This window comes from Arvicanthis niloticus, chromosome 1, assembly GCF_011762505.2.
Source record: "Arvicanthis niloticus isolate mArvNil1 chromosome 1, mArvNil1.pat.X, whole genome shotgun sequence".
Classification (NCBI taxonomy): Eukaryota; Metazoa; Chordata; class Mammalia; order Rodentia; family Muridae; genus Arvicanthis; species Arvicanthis niloticus.
In genome coordinates this window covers 64,963,715-64,986,682 of record NC_047658.1, presented here as the reverse complement: position 1 = coordinate 64,986,682, position 22,968 = coordinate 64,963,715, and the positions used below count along the sequence as shown (strand labels likewise).

At 38.2% G+C, this 22,968-nt stretch overlaps 1 protein-coding gene and 1 pseudogene across 1 annotated transcript in view; both read right to left on the bottom strand.

Annotated features, from left to right (window-relative positions):
* Tenm4 (teneurin transmembrane protein 4) overlaps positions 1-22,968 on the bottom strand; it is a 1,520,543-nt gene that overhangs the window by 1,436,916 nt on the left and 60,659 nt on the right. The window lies entirely within an intron of this gene.
* Positions 5,515-6,585, bottom strand: LOC117717187 (L-lactate dehydrogenase A chain-like; annotated as a pseudogene).

Here is a 22,968-nt window from a genome sequence, read left to right as displayed (position 1 = left end):
CTTAAAATAGCTATATTAGGCCTATCTCAGAGAAGCAGTTACATACGTAGAGAAGTGACATAATATATGTTCATACCCTAATGGAGCTGGGCTCAGTTCCCTGATGTCTTCTCATTGCCCTAGAGTAAGTCTCTGACTCTTTACTATTGTTTAGAGATGGCCTCATCTTTTCTGGTCACATCTCCAGCTGCTCTCCTCTTGCCCACTGTGCTCTGATAATACCAATCAGCACCATTTTATCTTTCCTGCTCCTAAGTGCATTCCTTAGAAAATTTGTATTGCTGGCCCTTTCTTAATAGTACATCTAGGCTCAGGACTTCACACTCCTGGCTCCTCCTGTTCAGGATACTGCTCAGACATCACCTTTTCAGAGAGGGCTTTCTGAACACTCAATTCAAAATAGTCCAGGGCACCATGACACACCCTTCCCTATCTGAATGACAGTAAATGCTATCAGCTCTTCAATTTTAAAAGGAAATGTCAAGACATGTATTATACCAACAGTTTTATTTAATTCTCTGATCAGGGAAACAGGCAATAAAGCTAAGAGGAAAGTCTTAGCAACAAATATTGGTGTTAAAAATTAGTGGGCACAAATAGAGTCGCTATTGTGGGCACAGTCAAATATTGGACATGTTTGTCACTGTACATACAACCTGTTTTCTCCAACACAAAGACTTGGACTACATTTGGATTCCAGATGTAGTAATTGTTTCTTTTTTACGATCTTCTAATAATCATGACCCATCATAATTATAGAAAATGTTAAGCTTTTCAAATTGTGAAGCATGTCGTCAGCTTGTATAAAGCCAGGAAATGAAAAAATTGGTGGATAAGTATATATATCCTGTGGATGACTCAAAAGTTGGGTTGAGAGCAACAAAATAGCAAAAAGGAAGAGAATGGGGAAAAGGCTAATTTGTTTGTATTGTCTTATTAGTTTCTCAGCAAGTGCTCCGTTGACTTGATTTTAATTAAGCTTCCTTCAGCCTAAGCATTCTGAGAAGCTGAGTAAGTGTGGGTGCCAGGTGGGAATAAGCCAAGAACTCTCCAATTTAATTTTTAAAATTCTTCTTCATAGAAAACAGTCATTATATAGTCTGTTGACAAATGACCTGTATCTGCCTGAGGAATATTGCTTGTGCATTTGTGCTTGGTGGGGCTAGAAGAAAAAGTGTCACCAGGAATATGAAATAGCCTCCTGGAGTCTGGATTAAATAAGCAGGATGCTTTACTGATGAGCAGATACGGCATGAGTACAGTCTACTTCAGCTGCTGGGATACTGTGTGACTTTCTAGACAACCACCCATTGTCCCGAATTTCACATCTATCTGTTGCCCAGTGAAACAGACTGTGTTGTGGACAAAGAATCTAGAGGGTTAAATTGTTTTATATTTAAAGCAGGGGAAAACTTTATGGTGCACCTTTTCGTAAAAATGAAAAGCTAAAAGAATCACTTGATGTGGACACACCATTCTTTCTCCTTCTGGAATCATACTGTTCTTACTTGTTTGGCGAATGGCTATGCAACTTTGTTAAGTTCCATAGTTTCCTTTTTAGAAGTACTGAGTCATTGCCTAATTGTTTTGGATGTTCATCTTAGTGCTGTGTGCAGAAATCAGGAACTATGTAGCTTGTGTCATTTCCTAATATGGCATTTCATATGTAATAAATACACATTTGTTGAGTAAAGGAATAGGGGTTAGAAACAATGAGGAACAAATGTGTTATGCATATCCATTTGATGCTTTAGATTATAACATTATTAAACAGAGTTGTCTGTTTTAGTAGGCACTTTTATTTCAGTGCCTAAATGATAATATAAAGTGATAGCATGTTAGACACATCCTTAGTCTCTGCTTGTTAGCTCCCAAATGATATCACCTTTAGCCAACGGTGGCTACACTGAACATTTGGGAAAGTATTTGTTCTCTAACTCACCATTGAGCCATAGGCCCTTTCTGAAGTTTTTCACTTACTGATCTTACAAGGACATATAAAGTACAGAAATACCAAGTATGATTTCAGGTATCTCCTAGGACAAGGATAAAACTAGTGTGGCGGTTTGTGGTGTTATCAAGCCTTGTGGCACAAAGCTAGAGAAATCACCATTCGATAGAGGGGAAACTTAAAATGCTGAAAATCTGCACAGCTGTTGAGGACACAGATGTGAAGGTGACGAGTAGACATCACATGCCAAGCACTTCAAGTTGTGGACACAAGAGTGTTCGTTCTCTGTTTACAGGTACTTTGGAGACAGCCGGAGCAAGGGCATACATCCAGTGGAGTGGGGAGTTTGCAATGCTTTGCAAACCAAGAGCTCAACAAGAGCTCACAAAATGATACTTAACTTTTCTAGTTTCTCTCCTAAGAAAGAAGGTCTAGGCAAGAGGACCAATGTAAGAAATTACTTAAACAAAAATAGGAAAATTATATTCTGGTTTGATAGTACATGGGGGAATAATTATATTCATTCATTCAAATAATATGTTATCCCAACTGATCTTATGTTTTGTTGGCTTCTGGGATATGTAATAGTTCACTCAATCAGTAATGATTTCTGTTTGTTAGTTTAACATACATTATGGGATATGTTAGAGGTTGGCTACAAATGAGAATGTCTCCATGCATAAGTCCCACTGCCCTAGATAGCAGGCCAGGCAAAGCATGCCTTCATAAGCATAATGAGATGTTGTGGATGATGCTAAACACTTCATCCTATCTCACTGAAAGAATTACAGTAACCTCACGAGGTAAGGTAAGCACTCGGTAACTCACTACCTGGTGGTTTAGAGCTGCACCAGGCTGGGAATCTGGGTGCTTCCATTTGCAAAGCTTTACAAACTATAGGTTTAGCAGTGGAGGAAGATCCTGTTCTATTACAGACTCTAGTTGGGTATCAAGGTTCACACCTGTAATCTTAATACTCAGGAGGCTGAAGCAAAACATTCAACAAAAGTTAGGTACCAGCCTTGGGTGCATAGCAAGATCCTGTCTCAAGTAAAAAAATAAAAAATATAAAATTATGATTATGTGACATAGGATTATGATTCATTTTCTCTTCTTTCATTTCTCTCATTCATTTTTTAATCTCATTCTTTCCTACTTATTTCTCCTCCTCCTTCTTGATGAGATAGGGTCTCACTATGTTAACAGGGTTGTCATCAAACTTTTGATTTTCCTTAGTTTCCCCAAGGCTGGAGTGACTGAGTATACATACCATCATCCTGAGCTCATACTCTGATTTCTAACATGCTATCAGGTGATACCTATTTTATGGTATGTGAACACACCTTGACCAGCGGTGCTTCGGGAGAACCTTATTTAACTCATTGATACCCAGAAAGATCCAAAGTCCCTATCTTCTTCCCTCTATCCTATATAACCCACATGTCTTAGGGAAACCTGGTCCTTTCTGGGCTTCAATTTGTACTCCAGCCATTCTCCCATTCTACCCAATATATGAATTATCAAACAGATGTGCTGTTTAAGTATAAATGAATTTAAATTACTGAAAATAAAATTTTATTTCTCCAATTTTATTCATAGGTCTTAAATGAATTTATAGCCATGCCTGGCTAGTGGTCCCAATACTGGCCAGTGCTGTGTAGAACATTTCCTGACGGTAGAAAGTTCTGTGAGACAATTTACAGAGTTTACACTGACCATCACTGCTTCAAATCTCAGTTTGCAAGAGTGACTGCCCAAGGCTATATTATAGCTAACCTGGCCAAGCTTGACAGAAAGATTGGCCTATTGTGCTTGGCTCAAAGCCCTGGCTCAAGAGAAAGTTTCCTTTTTCTTTCCCAAGCTAAGCTAAACCAAACCAAACCAAACCAAACCAAACCAAACCAAACCAACCACCCAACCCAACCCAACCAACCAACCAACCAACCAACCAACCAACCAGAATATGTGCCTGGTTGCTTGCTTCTGTGGTCATCCATGGGCCTGTCCCTAAGCAGGAAAGATCAGGAACCCTGACAATCCTACACTTACCCTTCTCACTTATCTTCTGATTCTATTTAAATGAACTCAGATAATTCTTCCTATTTAGGCCATTTGGAGTTGGATTTCTGTTCTGTAAGCTAAAATATAACTGAGAAATACTGGAGTCTCAGTATCTACAATGTAGAGCTGTAGGCATAGGATAGCACAAAGTATCTAATTACCGCCTCAGAGTATCATTGACTTTCAAGTCTAAAATAACTCAAGTAGAAAAATACTACAGGTAAGAGGTACTTTAAGACAGAACAAGTGTGTCCCACAGGTTTTTGGAGAGAAGAACATCTGGGTATAAAAGAAAAATCTGAGAAAGCTTCTTAGAGGAGGTAATGACAATTCAATGTGAAAGAATAGCTGGATAAAGAATAATAAAAGGATGAGTGAGAAAATGCCACATGGATATTGACATCAGAGATGGTAAGGAGAAAGCCTAGATGAAGGTCTTCCCAAGGAAATGGCAAAAATATAGCTACTGTGTCCCTATTGAGTTTATTCTTCCTGAAAAAAAAATAAGGCCAGATTATACTGGCCATTATTACATGAATCTCTATGGAAAAGCCCTCTTTATATTTATTTATCATTTTACAGGGTTTGAGTCACTTTACCAAGAATATCTTGTTTGTTTTTATTGCTTAAAGTAATACACCATCAGTGCAGACAAATTAGGCCTTGGTGGATGATGAGGCCAAGGTTACAAACTAAGAAGTATTAGACCAAACCCTGAACCCACATACCTGGTGCTTGATGTTACAGACTTATGACTGCAAAGTGTCCCGGGAGTGACTAGACTTTCCCATTAATCAAGGACAATGCCTGCAGGTTTAGCCATAGTTCCACAAAAGTATCCTGGGATAAACAACAAATTATATGTTGGCCCTATTATCCCTGCAGACATGAGTTTTAAGACATCATCCTTGCTTTTAGGAAAGGCAACGGAGAGGTCAAATGAGGCCAGGGCTCCAGAATGCAATGCCTAGCTACTCTTGAGGAATTTGCAGGCCAGATAAAAATTTTCCATCAAGTTATGAAAGATGTTTTTATTTTAATTTCTAGTGGTTTACTTTAGTAGGTATTAAGAGATTTTTTTCTACTGTCCAAGGTTTATTAGGTGTTTCCGTTGGCATGACACTTGAGTGGTTGATTCCATCATCCATATGCAAATTTTATATTTCACATAACATTACAATGTACACTATAGACACATATAACACATAACATATCCTGTAGAATATTTATGCACTAGATATGCACAATGGACTTACACACTGGAGCCAGGTTATGACTAACTGAGAACTTGTTGGCCTAGGCATGTTTGGTGAGGGTGCACAGGGCAGCAATGCAGCAGGCCCACAGGGTAATCGAAACCTGCACACAGTTGGCAGTGTGCCTTGGAGACAGTGGAACTGTCACACTAACCAGGTTACCACTACACAAGTACCACTTAGCAGCAGGGTAAAGCTGTGGGAACTGAGGTTTTTTTTCCCCAGACCACCTCAACACAATGTACTAAACACAGCTCAGATGAGAAGTGTATGGTCTCCATAGAAACCCTGCTGCAGCCTGGACAGTGAAGTGCTAGGACACTGGGGAGACTTTAGAACTACAGCTCCTTCTGGATTCCCCAGAGGGTATCTGCACTCTTCTTTAGGTGGGCCTCTTCCTCAGGAGTCAGTGTCACCTTCACAACATCTGAGATTCCATTTTGTCCCAGGATACATGGCACACTGAGGAAGACATCATCATTGATTCCGTGGAGACCCTTAATCATGTTGGAAATGGGATGCATTTGCCTAAGGTTCCTCATTATGCTCTCAGCCAAGTCTGCCACAGAGAGGTCAATGGCTAGGATGTGGAATCTTTCAGTTTGATCACCTCATACACATTGTCAACTACCTGCTTGTGAACATCCTTCCACTCCTTATCTGCATCAGTGCCCAGTTCTGGGTTCAGAGACATCAGGGAGATGCCGGCAATGTTCACACCACTCCACACAGGCACACTGGAGTCTCCATGCTCTCCCAGGACCCATCCATGACAGCTCAGCAGGTGAACTCCCACCCTTTCTCCCATCAGGTAACTGAACCAAGCTGAATTCAGATCGCAACCACTTCCAATAATTCAGATTTTGGGAAAGCTACCTATTTTCCAAGCCATGTTGTCAAGGAATCCACTGGATTTGAGACAATAAGCAGTTTGCAGTGTAGACGGTACTTCACAATGTTGGGAATGATGAACTAGAAGATGTTCACGTTTCACTGGACCAGATTGATCCCCTGATCCCCTCTCTACCTTTTGCTGACGGGCTCCTACTGTGATAATGACCAGCTTAGAGTTTGCAGTTACACAATAGTCTTTGATGGAGACAATTTTCAGTGTTTTAAGCCTTGCTGGAGATCCATCATCTCTCCCTTTAGCTTGTCTTCCATGACATCAACAAGGGCAAGTTCATCTGCCAAGTCCTTCATTAAGATACTGATGGCACAAGCCATCAACAAATCCCAACAATTGTAAGCTTGTTCTGGGGGGGCCTGTTCTTCCTTAAGAAGATTCACATTCAGCTGGTCCTTGACGGTTGTCATCTTGAACCTCGAACCTTTTGAGACCACTAGTGCACAATGGGGGTGACGGAGGAGCAGAAATAGCCTGGGCTCTGCGACAGTGGCTCCAGTGCTGATATTAAGGGATTTCAAAAGGCGGATTAATTTCATTATCAACTCTGTAACTTATTCCAATTAATCAGTTCTCTCTCTCTCTCTCTCTCTCTCTCTCTCTCTCTCTCTCTCTCTCTCTCTCAGTGTGTGTGTTGTAAAAGAGACAAAGAGAGAAAAGAGACATCTTTAAAGAAAGGACAGCTAAATATCAGCTATACATAGCAAACCACATAAATATTATGTAAACAATATTTGTATTATGGTTACATTTTGAGATCTCCCTCCAAGCCCATGCTAGAGCACTTACTCCCAAGTGTTGGTGATGTTGAAATCTTTATAAGATAGAGCCCCCAGTGAAACCCTGGTGAAATAAGTAGGTCGTGAAAAATGAGCCTTGAGGTTTTATAGCCTGATCCCTCACTTGCTGTTCACTTCCTACTTCCTTCCTGCTTCTGGATCTAACAGGACAAGCTATCTCATGCCCCTACTGCCATGATTTCTGTGCCATGGTTGATAGCATCTTTTTTTTTTTAACTGTAAGCAGAACTAAACCCTTCCTTCTTTAAGTTGCTTCTTGTTAGTTACTCAGTAACAATAACAGTAAAACTAAGGAATTCATTTTTGCAAATTTGGGTTCTATAAATATACAAACGAAACAAACTAAAATGCAATTGGAATAAAATTACTTACAGTAAATTATGCTGGTGGGAGGGCTCAGTTACTGTAATGTGAGCAACTGGGAATTAATATTCCAGTACCTTATCCTCACAGATCCCTGGAACTGGTACCTATCATATCTGAAAGTTGTACATATTCATATCTAGTTGCACACCTTCATATCTAGAAGTTGCACATGGGAACCTGGATGATTTTTATCTTCCAACCTCCAATTCATGGCATGGTTTTCTGTGTTCCACAGGCTTGTGTCCATTCTGTATTGTCTTAAACTAATATCTATCTATCTATCTATCTATCTATCTATCTATCTATCTATCATCTATCTATCTACCACAGGCTAGAGAAAAATTTTCCATCTAGTTATGAAAATGTTTTTATTTTCATATCTAGTGGTTTACTTCAGTAGCTATTAAGGGATTTTAAAAGATTAATTTCATTATCAACTCTGTACTTATTCCAATTAATTCAAGTCATATATATATATATATATATATATATACAGGGCTCATTTTATCTGATTTTAGGGCTCAATGAACATCATGAGATAAGACTTTCAGATAATGATATACTGCCTATCACTGTTAGTATACCTATGTTGAAAAAAAATCATTGTTAATGTAGTGTACTAGGATTTGAGAAGCCATATAGGAATCAAATACTTGAAAACAAGGCAAGTATTTGCTATACTCTGTTCCTAATTTTCTGATCAAAATTGTGGTAAGAGTCAGAGTAATAGACAGAAAAACAATGCAAATTGGAAGCTTACACAATTCAGCCATTTCTCATATGAAGAAGCAGGACTGAGACCTTCTTTGGCACAAAAATACATGACCACAGGGTATCCGTGGAGGAATGAGTGTAGTGGATATGTGGCTGTTGCTAGCAAATTAGAATATAGAATGAATATCTAAATGAAGCAGTCAAATTCATTAGCAAAGACCATTTGGTTTGAAATTTCTCAACCCTTCCTTTCTTGTTTCATTATGAGGCAATGGAACACGAAATAATACAGTGTAGGAAACAGCCAACTTATCTAAATGTTAATGACAATAATTACTGGCCTGGAGAAAATCTTTGAGTTCAACTGAAATATTTCATAAGCTTCACTGAGAGGATTTGTGTGGGGTTAGCAGTTCTCACAGCAATGAGAGGCCTTTATCAGAACCAGAAACAGCCCTAAAGTGAAAGAGTACTAGTTCAATCTGACAGGAGAGTCAAGAACATAGGGCTGCATAAAGAGAATAGCCAAGCAGAGAAGAAAGGGCATGCTATGAATGTCACAGTGGCAAAGACTGGCTAACACCAGACTGGATAAACTATTTGTATCGTGATAAGTAGCATATAGACTTAACTTTTATGGTTCATTTCTCCTTTCTTGTGTAAGGCTCCATCATTTGATGAAGAATAAACTTATTTGGGATGTTTGGATTGAAAGAAAAAAAATGAGCGTGTAAAGAAAAGACTATGGGTTCTTGGGGAAAAAAACGCAAGTGTCATCTAGCCAACCAGAGACCAAGGAGCTACCCTGTAATAGATGGAAAGAAATGGTTCTTTAGAAATTTCCCAACAAGAGAGCCTTGAGGTGTGTTGTGCAGATTCCTAGTATCAGCAAGTCTGGGACCTTGACTGAAATGTATCATCTCATGTCCTTTACCAAAACCCACTGAATCACAAACAAGAAACATGGGACCCAGTTCTTTGTGCTAAATAAACTGGAGGAGGGGGTGATTTGTGAATTAGACTCAATTTCTCCAAAGCTCCTAGAAGGCTTAGAAGGTGTCAGAACCTATGGTTCTGAGGAATAAAACAAAAAACGTTTGTTTTAAAAAAGTACATCTTGTTCCCAAGGATCTTACAGAAGTAAGATGGGTGTATAAGGAAAGATAGAAAACACTGGTAACATAGGGGCTAAATAGAAGACACTGTGCATGTTCTAGAAGAGCTACTCTGGAAAGTAGCTGCCTCAGTAATCTGTAATGAATTGGTGGCTGATTTGACACAGGATAGACCTGACTAGAACTACAAAAAATAGAAGTCACTGTTATAGACTACTCAGCAGTATTCATTTGCTTAAAGGTAAAATCAAATGGTATGACATCTACAGACAAGACTTGCCAATGCAAATGTATGTCTGATATCACTGCTTTTAGTGTTATCTGTCTCACAGTTGCTATACAATCAATATATCAGAGCTAACAATCCCATTCTTTCTTCTTATCAGTTAGCAATGTATCTCATAGTAGAAGAATATATTATAGTCCTCAGTCCTACTCTTTCTGTCTCTGAGACAGAGACAGAAAGTAAGGCATTGGTTGACTTTAGGCAATACACTAAAGCATGTCTTTTCTCAGGCTTTGCATTTTTGGTAGTGGGTTAGGAAAGGGTGCGTACACCTACTCCAACACTCATCTACCTAGTTAGCATCACCTAAGGTGAAATAGTATACTTTCTGAACTTCTGCACTCCCGAATATAAGAAGCAAGCATTGTTACATGTGGTAGTTCTTGGTACAGCATATTTGTGAAGTTTATGAAGTCAGAAAAATAACCTGCTATTAATTTAACAATTATTTGTATAACTGCCTTCTCTATGCCAGGAACTTGTTAAGTGACTGCATTCTGAAATAGTGAACAAAGTTCCCTTACCCATGGATATTTTATCCTAGTAACAAAGGAGAACATATCAGTGGTCATATAGCTCATGAAACTGTGGGGGAACTTTGGGGAAAATAAAGAAGGAATAAGGATGGACAAACATTTTAAGGTTAAGATAAAGGTACTATTTCCTAGGGTGGATCAAGATGATCATACTAAGGGAATTTATTAGAGACCTTATAGCAAAGTCAAAGATAGAGATGTAAAGATCATGGAGAATTTCAGGCTGAGGGTAATTAGAGCCTTGTAGAGACATATTAGTTTGGCCAATGTGGTGGAATCAGAGTGAATGAGAAAAGAGGAGGAAGGGGAAGCACATGAATTGTCTCACAAAGTACTTGAAATTTGCACTAAATGAGACAGATGAATGCTGGTGAAATCCGTGCAGAGGAGACCATGATCAAAGTTACATTCTTAGAGACTGTTCCACTTGTTGAAAACATACAGAAAAGGGGAATGTGGGAAGTAAAAGGGCAGGATAAGAGATTCTTCTAGAGATCAAAGCAAAAGATTGTAGTGTCTTACTTCAGAGTAGAAAATGCAATATTGGTGATATGTGAATATATATTGTAGAAAGAAGTGGCAGAATTTATTGACAGGTAGAATGTAGAAAATGAGAAAAAGTTATCTAGAACTCTCCAGAATGCACCAGAGACCTGGAAGGTACAAGACTCTCAGGACTCAAAAGGAGGGACCATAGATGAAATGCCCTACAGTAGGGAGAAGGAAGTTATAGATCCCACTTCCAGCAGGAAGACAGGACATCAAGTGAGGGAGAGGGTTCTATCTCACAGTCAAAACTCTGACCCATATTTGTTCCTGTCTGAAAGAACTGCAGGGATGGAAATGGAGAGGAGCCTGAGGAAAAGAAGGTCCACCAACAGGCCCAAAGTGGGATCCAGTTCAAGAGGAGGCTCCAAGGCCTGACACTATTACTTAGGCTATGGAGCACCCTCAAAAAGGGGACTTATCATGACTACACTCCAGAAGACCCAAAAAGCAGCTGAAAGAGTCAGATGCAGATATTTGTACCCAACCAATGGACAGAAGCTGCTGACCCCTGTGGTTGAATTAGGAAAAGGCTGGAAGAAGCTGAGGAGGAGAGAATTCCTGTAGGAGGACCAGCAGTCTCAATTAACCTGGATCCCTGAGATCTCTCAAACAGTGGACCACCAAAAAGGGAGCATACACCAGCTGATAGGAGGCCCCCAACACATATACAGCAGAGGACTGCCGAGTCTGTGTTTAATCAGAGATGATGCACCTAACCCTCAAGAGACTGGAGGCCCCAGGGAGTTTAGAGGTCTGGATAGGTGGGTGGTGGGTGGTGGGGACATCCTCATGGAGACACAGGGGTGGGAGGAGGTATGGGATGTGGAAGAGTCAGAGGGTGGAGGGGGGAAGATAAAATCTGGAGTGTAATAAAAATAAATAAATAAAAGAAAAAATAAATAGAAGAGAAATTCTCATTTTCTAGATGAGGAAACTTAGACACCAAAGGCCTAAGCAGTTTGCCTGAGGCTGTAAAATTGACATTTACCATCATCTTCTAAAGAAAGGTGAGCATTTGGGGAATTTGGGATTTCCATCTCTTGCTCCCCAGAGGCTGCAGTTTTACTCTTGCCAGCTTTTCTCTGATAGCAAGTTCAGGAGTGGAATGGCTTTCATTAGAGATCACAGGATTTTCTGAGCAGGCTCCTGCAGAGATAAAACCCTTGGCTATTGCTGCAAAATAAAAGATACAGCATGTGCTCCTGCATCCTTCTGCTCCTGAGTTTTCTTTGGGTTGGCAAATAATTTTTTCTTAGTCTTTCATCTGCACCTTTCTTTTCAAAGCTGAAAAGAAAGTGCTCTTTGAGTTGGAAAAAAAGCAGTGCATTTTTTATAAAGAGGCTGTGTCTATACATAATGTTTCATAGTAAAGTAAATAAAACCGCTAAGGGAGAATATTGTGGAAGCTCAAAACATTTGCTTTTGAATTTGAATTTGACATTTTCTGTCCCAGAAGATGATTTTCCTTTCCATCTCGATGTATTATTATTAACTATCACACTGCCATGGCACTTGCCTTTGCACTAACTGTACATCATGGTACCTAATAAAATTGGTACTATCTTAATCTTTTTCCTGGGTAAAAACGTTCATAACCTCGATTAGTTCCAGCTCAATTATTGCTCTTGTGTCTGAGTGACTTTCCTTGTCCTATTTTAATGGACCAGGACCACAGAGTCAGGTGGGAACAGGGGTAAGGACTTTTTGTAGTAGCTCCTTATTGTCCAATTCCATTATTATGTGATCAACACATTCATTAATTTCTGGGCCAGTATACTATCTCCTGATTTATTCTCCCATGTACTCTTGCTCTTCTTTGATCTATTGTCCATGCTTCAGCTCCTAGTCCTCCGTCTTTCATAATAAATTAGTATTTGACCATGTTAATCACATTAATCTTCTCAGATGCATACTATGATGACAACATTTGTTTGTACTTAGGATAAAGAACATTATTTCTTAACTTTTGTCTGATGCTAGAATCAAGTTCCTGCCAGCTTTAATTACTATTTGCCTGTTCCTCCTTCCCTACTATTTAGGACTGTCTTGTTTCAGCTTCTGCTATCATACTTTTACCTTAGAAGTATTCTGACCCACCATTTAATAATTAGTTAGCTGTTACTAACTTATTAGTTATCATTTAGAGTTTAACCTAAATTTCCACAATATAGCACTTTTTCTCAAGCCTAGAGAACCACTATAACCACTTTCAAATAGTTATGGGTGGTTCTTCAAGGCCCAGCACATTATTGTTGTACACAACAATCTGAAATTTGTATGCAGTATAATATTTGGTTTCATTTTGCCTGATGACTGTAGAGTCTGAATATGTGTATGTGTGTATGTGATACAAATTGTCATTTCCCACTCTGTAGCTCCATAACTACTAATACTCTCAGCAAATTTAGTATGTGCAAAATGAATGAACTTCAGTTGTCTCTATTCTATCTGTGTAAATAGAGAAGAGATACCCTAAAATTTCTACTTTGCAGGAACAGGGCCTTGAGGTACTATAAATCCTTTCCAGATGCTGTAAATTCTTTCCAGGTACATAGTATGTTCCTCTGCCCCTCTCAGTTGTCATCTTAATCTCGGTAGGCAATGCTTTCCTTGTAGAAGTGCATTTTGGGTAGCCACATTTACACTGTGACTGTGGTGGCCAAATGCAAACTAAGTCAATCATAATCCATTCATCGGGAGTTTGGAACTGAGCCTGTGCTATATCAGTTCATATTGGACTCATTTTGGGGGTCAGTGGATGTCAAAAACAAACAAACTAAACAACTAAGAACAATGCAAATTCACAAAGCAACTACAGCGTCAACAAAATAATAAGCTAAAATTAGAGAGGTAATGAGGAATGGTTTACAGAATTTGGATCAAGCAGCGGAGAAAGTTGCTACGCAGAGAACAGACAACAATGGCACAGATGTTCAGGGCGATGCTCAGGCAGAATTAGAGATGAAATCTTAGTGTTCCTTGTGACTTCATCTTCTCTTGGTGTAGTTCTTTTTCCCCCCAGGACTGTCTAGCTATCTGCCCTTGAGTTGTATCCCCCCAAGTAGCTCTGTATCCTCCAGAATGAGTTCTTCCATTCTCTATGCACTTTATCTTTCAGGTATCCACAAGTTAAAAGAATATATGGAATTGCAGATAAAATGAAGGGTAGGCACTGTATGCTATACTTGACTTGATGAGCATCATTTCTTGTTAGAAAGCCAGCTTTACAAAATAAACACGATGTATAAATAATTGGCATAAGCATACTTACCTCAATTGCAACTACTCAAAAACCTCTTGATGTGGTTGATGTTTATTGGGCATCTCCTACTTGACTAGTACAAGAGCTTTGCATATAGGTCTAAGTTTTACATAATTTCTGTTAAGTGAATTCCTGATTTTCCTGTTATATTTGAATTTGTTCTCTGTGTCTCTGCATCCTTTAGAACAAGCCTGGCAATTAGGGAGCTCTGCAGCTATTTCTCTATTTGATTGTGAGAGGCTTGAAAACGCTCTTAGTATCTTAATACGAACAAAGACATGCCCCCTTGTGAATGGTCCTACTGTAGTGCTTCACACTGTGAAGCTGTGTTCGTGGAATCTAAAATCACATAGGAGAATAGTCTAAGCATGCCTATGAGGGAGTCTCTAGATTGAGTTAGTATCTAGCAATGTTTGTAAAAATTATCTAGATCATATTAAGGTTTAAAGATGAACCTTAACTCTGGCTGACACTTTAGCATGAGTTGGGGTCCTGAATAAAAATGAAAATGGAGAAAACTAAAGCCAACTGAGAACCACCATTCCTCTCTCCCTTCCTCCCTCTCTCTGTCTCCTCCCTCCCTCTCTCCCTCCTTCCGTTTCTCCCTTTCTCCACCTCTCCCTCTGTTTCTCTTGCCTTCTCTTCCTCCCTATCTCAGACCCTCTGCATCTGTGACTACGGTTGCCATAGGACCAGCTGCCACATGTTCCTGCCTCCATGATTTACTTGCCAGATGAACAGTACCCTGGAACATTGGACTAACACAAACTTGTCCATCCCAAAGTTGTTTATATCAGAGTATTTTGTCACAGGAACAAGACTAATAACTGGTATACTTGTGTGCAATCATATGTCTTCCTGAGTCATTTTATGGAGGAGATTTATAACTGTCATTTGGAATTGGAGAGGAATGAGATAACACACGTGAAAAACATCTGAAAACTTAAAAATAGTGTACAAAATTCTTCATAGTTTAAGTCTGCTCTATCAACCCCACGTTACAAATGAGACTCCAAGGCCAGAGAGGTCAAATGATATGACCTAATTTACCAAGTATGAATATTAAATAGGTAATGAAAATGCCCATGATCATCATGTATCAAGTATGATTTATCTATAACAGATCTGAAGTAAGACTTACTTTAGAGAATTCATAAATATGTTAGTAAAAGCTGAACATACAAAATTAACAACACTAAGATTAACAAACAAAGCAAAATGGAAAAGATTCCAGTACACTGACATGACTGAAAACAGAGAAGTAGTTCAAGGAAACTGATTTAGAAATAACAATGAGGCATGTTGATATCATCTCCAGATGCTTCAGTTAAGAGATTCTGCCTTGGGTCCCCCAACAATAGGAGCGACGGCTGTATCTAAAGATACTTCCTGTCTATGGAATCTGTTCCCCAACAAGGTTGTCTTGTCTGTTCTCTATGGGAGAGGATACATGTAACCCTGAAGAGACTTGATGCACCAGGATGAGGGGAATACCACAGGAGGCACCCTCTCAGAGGAGAATGGAAGGGATAATTAGGAGGAGGAACTATGTGTTGGGTGGATTGGAATGGGGTGGGGTGGGATGTAAGACAGACAGACAGACAGACAGACAGACAGAGAGACAGGTAGACTCTACCTTACTTTAATATTATCACAAAATGAGTTTCTGACCATATTTGTTCTCAGCAAACACAACAAAGGAAAGACAAGGAGGAAACTGGTGGGGTCTCACAAAGTGCAAATGTCACAATGATATAGAGGGAACTGAGTTGTTAAGTCTGTATTCTGTTCTATGGGTCATTGATATTGACAAAGCACATAAAATATAAATGATATTAACCAATATTTTGCTTGGAAAATATCTCAGTAAGTAAAATGATTTTCAATCATTCATGGGTTGGAAGTTCAACACTTTGAACCAACATATGCAAAGTTAGAAGAGGTCCCATGCATTTGCAAATCAGTGCAGAAGAGGCAGCTGTAGAGGGCTCCTGCCTTCCTCTGATGTATCAGTTAGTTTCAGGTCAGTGAGAGATCCTGTCTCAAAATCAAGGTGAACAGTACCCTGAAGAAGTCCACTCAGTGTGGAACTTTGGTCTGCATAAATGCCATCACATACAAGTACCCCCTCTACAAAACCATGTACACAGGTACACATATGTATACATACACATAAAAGTAATATAAAATACGCACTTTAGATTGGACCTCACATCTTCTATCTGCAGCCATGTTTTGGTTAGTAACTATTTTTTCTTGAATTATTAAAATATTTCAAATTTGACATACAAATGTTTGTTTCTTGATTACTATCATCTATCATCAAACAAACAAAGCAAATATCTGCTTATCCTTCAGTCTTTATAAGTTACAGCTGAAGTTTGCACCTTTCTAATAACCAAGGGCAAAGTTGACTTGACTTGCTGGATTCACTTACACAGCATAATCTGTCCTCAAACTTTGGCTTGATTTTAAAAACATAACCACCTCTTAGCTACTTACGCTTATCAACTGGGTTTGTGTTTTTTTTCTTCCCCCTTTGGAGTCTTTTTTTTTTTCACTAGTCTTTGCCTTATTTCTTTGCTCTATTAGAGTTTTAGAACTACATCAGTGAGAGTTAGCTTTCATTTTCTCATCAGAGTCCACCCACCATTCTTCCATATAGACCCTATCTTAGGGTTTCATTGCTGTTAAGGGACACCATGACCAAGCCAGCTCTTATCAAGGCAAACATGTAATTGGGGCTAGCTTACAGTTTCAGAGGTTCAGTCCATTATCTTTATGGTGGGAAGCATGACACCATGCAGGATACATGGTGCCAAGGGTTCTACGGTTTTATCTGAAGGCAGCCAGGGGAGACTGTCTTCCACAGGCAGCCAGGGGGAGATTCTGGATAACACTGACTAGACTGGAACATATATACAAATCCTCAAAGCCCCTCCTTCATAGGAATACATTTCCTTTATCTAGGCTGCACCTCCTTCAGTAAACCCACACCTCCTAGTAGTGCCACTTTCCATGGGTCAAGCATATTCCAACCACTACAGTCATCTTTCACTTCAAGTAGAAACAAAGGCCCAAATTCTAAAAGTGATCTATAAGACAAACACGATCTACTCAACACACAGTTATGCCACATGAATCAGAATAAGTTTACAGTTTTGTTCCTGTTTAATAAATATAGCTGGGAGAAAAGTGTGTAATTCAGTGTAAGAATTGTACTGCTCTTGGTACAATTGTTTTTCAAAGCCAAGGATGGCATTGTTTTTATTTTTTGGGTCATGAAGCAGAACTTAGATTCAGGTGGCAGTGGTTACGTAAGCTTCTATAGTCATAGGGTCCATAGGTCTGAACCTACTCTAACACTTATTTGGTATTGAGTGTTTGAGTAAATGAATGTAAAGAGAAAAGAAATACAGTTTTTTTCCTATAACCAGAAATAGGAGGCTATGGCAATATACCTAGCAATGAATTGGTATTGCAGATATTGATATAAGCTTATAATTTCTCAGTATAGAAAATGTTGACACATTCATTTGAGCAATCAAGCTTAACAACATAAGTAAAGTTGAAGCTATATACTATGAACATAATGAAAATGGCCTTTTATCTTCATGTTTTTAGTTTTTCCAAATCCATAATGTCAGTCTAATAATTAGAAAACAAGATTTCAATGGAGGAATATTGTATAAAGTATCTTATCTGGCCCACACCCCTCAAGGCTGTGAACCTTTTTCATGTTTGAAAAACTGCCACAGCCAAAAAGGAATCACCGGGGACATTTATGAATAAATACAACAAAGCCCAGATGTTATCTGATACAAACTGATACTATTTAAAAAGCAAAGAATAAGCCCAATTCCAAGTCAATATAATTACATTTGGACCTTATTAGATTGATAATAAAAATGCACCATTATTGGTTCATTAATTGTAACAAGTACATTAAAGTAAAGGTGTGATTTTATTAACAGGAGAATTAGTTGTGTGCTATGTAGGAACTCTCATTACTTTTTTTCTACAAATCCCAAAATATTCTAAAGGAATAACATTAACTTGGAAAGCAGCATGCAGAGAATGCTCAGTGTATATAATATTCTATAGCAATGCTTCCACATATAAAGGTATAATAATTATGTTATTGGTAATATTAACAAGGATAGGTTTTGGGAGTAGATTTCAATAAACTCTTATGTTGTTATTACAATTGCTGGATGTTATCCAAGTATGTACTTTTTTTCTTGAAATAACTATTTGACCTGTTTATATTTGGATGCATCTTGATATTTTACTTCTCAAACAGAGTTTTCTGTCACATTAAGAAGAACCAGCTGTCTCCTTGCTTGCAGAAAGCTTCATGGCACTCCAAGAAAGCACTGTGGAATTTTTTTCTTTTTTTCATCTGACATACTCATATTTTTTCCCCTGTTGGGATAGTTTCTAACATTCTGAAAAGAGCCAATCAAAGTAATTGTTGAATCTTGATGACCAGAACTTTATGTGCCAAGCATTTTATCCTAAAACTGGGTTATTTAGAATCCAATGAAGCCAGGAATAAATATATAACACTAAGTAATTTGGGGAGATTGGAGAATTTTCAGAAAATTTCTGTCACTTGGAAGCATGAAATTACATGCACCACAGTGGAATGAAATCAAATCAATCAGCATCTCAGGATCTCCCAGGCAGTCTCCACAATCAGCAAGAGCCCAGAAGCTGCATGATGGGGCGAATGCTTGAGGTTGGCAAGGTACAGCTTTAGTTGCAGATGAGAGAACAGAATAGATAAAAGGATCAGAGGAAGAGTAGCAGTGAGGGTGTCATTGTCCTAACAGCCTACTTTTTTCGGTTCTTATCCTTTCTGTTAGAATGACTCAATGTCTCCTGCACTTCATGAGTATGAAATCCTGGCTCCTCAGAGTTGAATGTGGTTTGCTCCAGGACTCTGGTAGTACACTTGTGCTTGAATATTTTTTTTTTTCATTTTCTCCAGTGTAACTAAACTCAATGTTATCAATTGTTCTTCCTTCTTGATTTAGGAACCACCAAGCTTCTTCGCTTAGTTCTCTATGCTTTTACACAGCATGCACATACCACCCTGAATGCCCTTGCTCTATTTGCTTGTAAACTCTCAGATTTCATCTCTAGCAAAGTGTCTCACTAATGTCATGTTGTGACAGGTTGCTGTGTTAAGTTACACAGTGGGACATCTCTCATTGGACTTGCTGGTCTCCTCTACAATTCTGAACATTTTGAAAACAAAGATTACAACTAAACAGAGAAACAAAGGATGGGGCATGAAGCTGTGGATAAGGAATGGGCAAATGAATGTGATTTATGGAAAATACCAGAATATGGAGGAACCTATATAATAGAAAAATGTACAGCATAATAGTTTTAAAGCCTCAAAAATCATTCTGCAAAAAACATGTACAAAAACATATGAACCTGAAATAAATACTATGAACCTGAGCCAAAAGCAAGATTAAGAATGGCTGTAAAACAAACATATTACAAATGCCCCAGTTTCTATAGTACTTTCCTTGTGATGTGGAAAAACTCTTGGGCCCCGGTATAGGAGAGATGTAATGGAGCAGAGGGCATTCATAAAGTTGAAAATGAGTTGAATTCTCTTAGTTAGATTTGTGTTTGTCTAGAAAAGTCCTCTGAGAGTGATCAGTAATTAGGGAGTTAATGTAAAATTGCCAGCCAACAAAATCTGTGACCGTTCTGAGGACAATGGACCTGAGACTTCCAGAGCTTTATTAAGAACAAATCATGCCCGAACATTTTGATAGGTTTTTTGATAGTAGCTGCCAGATTCCTGCCACACTTGCTCCATTGCTTCCTCATTGCCTTCTAAATCAATTTAAAATGCCTTCTTTTGAGCTGACCTTCAAGCTCTTCCATGTTTTGTGTTATCACTTGCTTTCCTCATTTCTCTGATTTTTCTTCTGGTATTCCTCCTGGCTCTTGGACTTTGGTCATCGACTCTGACTTTGTACAGACTTTTATAGCATGACTTTGCACATGACACTGTTCCTACTCTAAAATCTGGGGCACACCTGGGAAACCTACTCAGTCTTATACATCCTTTGAGGTCTTCCTCTTCTTCTAGAAGCCATCTGGTCCAGGCCAGTTTATAATTCTGGAGTTAACATCTTTCATTCCTTGTTATTCATTGAACAATCATTTCTTAGTTTTCTGTAATATGGATTCTTTTTTAAAACTTCCATCTTTCTCCTCTTAGGTTGTGAATCTAGATGCTAGAATTAAAATTCTACTATGATAGCAGTGTTTGTCTGTTATGCTCACTCATGTTACTTCTATAAAAAGCACAGTGTACCCCAGACACACTCTCTCTCTTTCTCTCTCTCTCTCTCTCTCTGACACACACACACACACACACACACACACACATCCTTATGTAACACCCTAAAATATAACCTGCCTTATAATACATGCTAAAAACAAATATTATTGATAAAATGGTACAGAATGTGGTGGACCAAACACTGAATAGACAGATTTATTTTTAAATAGCATTAGCTGGCGTTTCTCATGATATAAGTGCTTCCTCTTCCAGAAGTTGCACTTGAATAAGAATTGTTTCCAGAAAACGTTTTTGATTCTTGGGTACTTTTTCATTGTCTATTTTATCTCCCTTTCACTAATGTTTTTAACAAATTAAAATACACATAACTTATTTTTCTTTCTATAATGCCATGCTCAGTGATTAGACTATGCGAATAGTTGAATTGTCATAATCTTAGGGAGGTTGTAAATGTATGAAACATCAAAGATTACATAGGAAATAGATAGGATTGTAGATAGACACCAGGGTTCCTGGTGTCCAGAAAGGCCTTTTATAGTACCGTGTGGTCTCCTTAGAAGACCATTGCACTTATACTGAAGCTCAAACATATTTTGATTAAAGAGCCCTTTCCACTATGACAGAAGTACATACTGCCACAATTGTGCAGTTTGGTTAAAATAACCACCAAAATGTTTTCTGGGCAGTATAAGCGTACTGTATAAGCATGTAATATAAGCATCAAGAATACAAGATGAAATTGGTGAAGGTCAAAGCTGACCATCTCCCCAGACTAAGAGTTCTTTTTGTCAGTCACATTCTTAGCTACAGTTTTCTCATTCAATAAAGTGTAATGATTATGCTATCTATGAACATACTAGAACACATACTAGAACATTTGCCATAGATAAGATCTACAATTATCAAGTAACTACCAAATATAAATAATCTTATGGTAATACTGTTGAATACATTTTGTCCTAACCATTATCCTACGAGTTAGCTTAGACAAGTGGTTCTCAACCTGTGAACCCTTTGGGAATCAAATGACCCTTTCACAGTGGTTGTTTAAGGCCATCCTTCATGTCAGATATTTACATTGTGATTCATAACAGTAATAAAATTACAGTTATGGGCATGTTTAATAAGTATATGAGTGGGCAATAAGGACAATGTTACAGTTGGGGGTCACTGCAATGCAAGGAACTATATTAAACGGCCAAGCATTGGGAAGGTTAAACACCACTGAGTTAGACAGTCCTTCCATATATTATAGAAAATGAAAGCACACAGTATATTTTTACAGCACTTCACAAGTGTTTATCTAACTTACACGCAGCCTAGATTTGGCCAATAACCTAAGTTTCTATACATAAATTTTATTAGTTCCATTCTGAAGATTGCAAAACCAAGTGAAGTGACTGGAAAGTTGATGACCACCAAAACAGAAACTATATGAAGATGTATTCTCTGAGTGTGTTGATGTCTTCATGTAAATAATATGCTACATGACATGAGGTATCTATTAATAAATATTTGCTGAATAAAAATCCAAAACACTAGAAGTATCTCAAGTACGATGTAACATGGCCTGGGCCCAGAGATCTGTGTATTCCTGCAGTCTGCACCACTATTGATGCTAACTGTTCTCTCCTAGTGATGTTTCATATTATTGAGTGATGATTTTATTCAAAGGAAATTTCTATAATTTATAATTTGGTTTAATAAGTTTTTGGCCTTTAACAGATGCAGGACAACTGTACTATATTGTATTATGAATTTCAATTATTATAAGACAGATGCCTGCCCTTTTCTACAAAGCTGAGAGCTTTGTGAACTTTCACTGTAAATTACATCTCAGATTCACAAATGGGCATGTTTAATAAGAATATGAATGTGCTAAGTGGGCTTCAGTGAGTTCCATGCTATTTGGAATCATAATTCATGGCAAAATGCATACATATTCAAATATATTTAATATGGTTTTATAACTTCATAGTGTAACCAGAAGTCAGTAAAACAAAACAATAACTAACATTAGATTTCATCACTCAGTGACCAGTGCCAACCACTGCCATATGTAAAATACTTATTGCCCAGGAAGTAGACTCTTTAAGATGAAGATGTGCAGATTACTGAACCCTATGATTAACCAGAAACAGGTTTGCATCCTGACTTTGCTAGCATTTGTTGATGGTTGGCTATGATTTTGAACAAGTTACTTGCTCGTCTTTTTTCAGTCATGAAAATTTACAATGATGATGATGTGAATGGCAAAAGCTCACATAATGAATGCCAAGCATTTAATAATGCTGAGCCATTCCATATACAAATGCATAATAATACTAAGCTGTGTCATATAGAAATGCATAATAATGTAAGCTCTGTCACATAGAAATGCATTTCATATCCATATACACAACTGGTTGAAATCAACATTGATTTTCCTCTAATTTGCTAAGATATGTATCACCGAAGAATTAAATAATAGTATTCATATGCAAAGGACTCTGCAATCAGGAAAGTTCCATGTATTATTAGCTGTAATACCTTCTTTACATTATCTTTCATGTGGGGAATGACAATTCTTATACTAAATCATACAGACATATCTAGAGCTGAAGCCAGATGCCAGCACTTGCCTTTAAAACTTCCAGAGGTGGATCTCAGATTTCTCATCTGTAACATGTACATACCACAACATCCACCTGTGTTGGATATTTGTGCCCTGGCCTATTAACTCAGTAAGTTTTATTTGTAGTGATGATAGAGACAGAGGTTAGGATGCTGTTTACTTAGAAAGCGTACTGGAATGAGTGAAGTAATAATAGCTGTACACATTATCATTACAA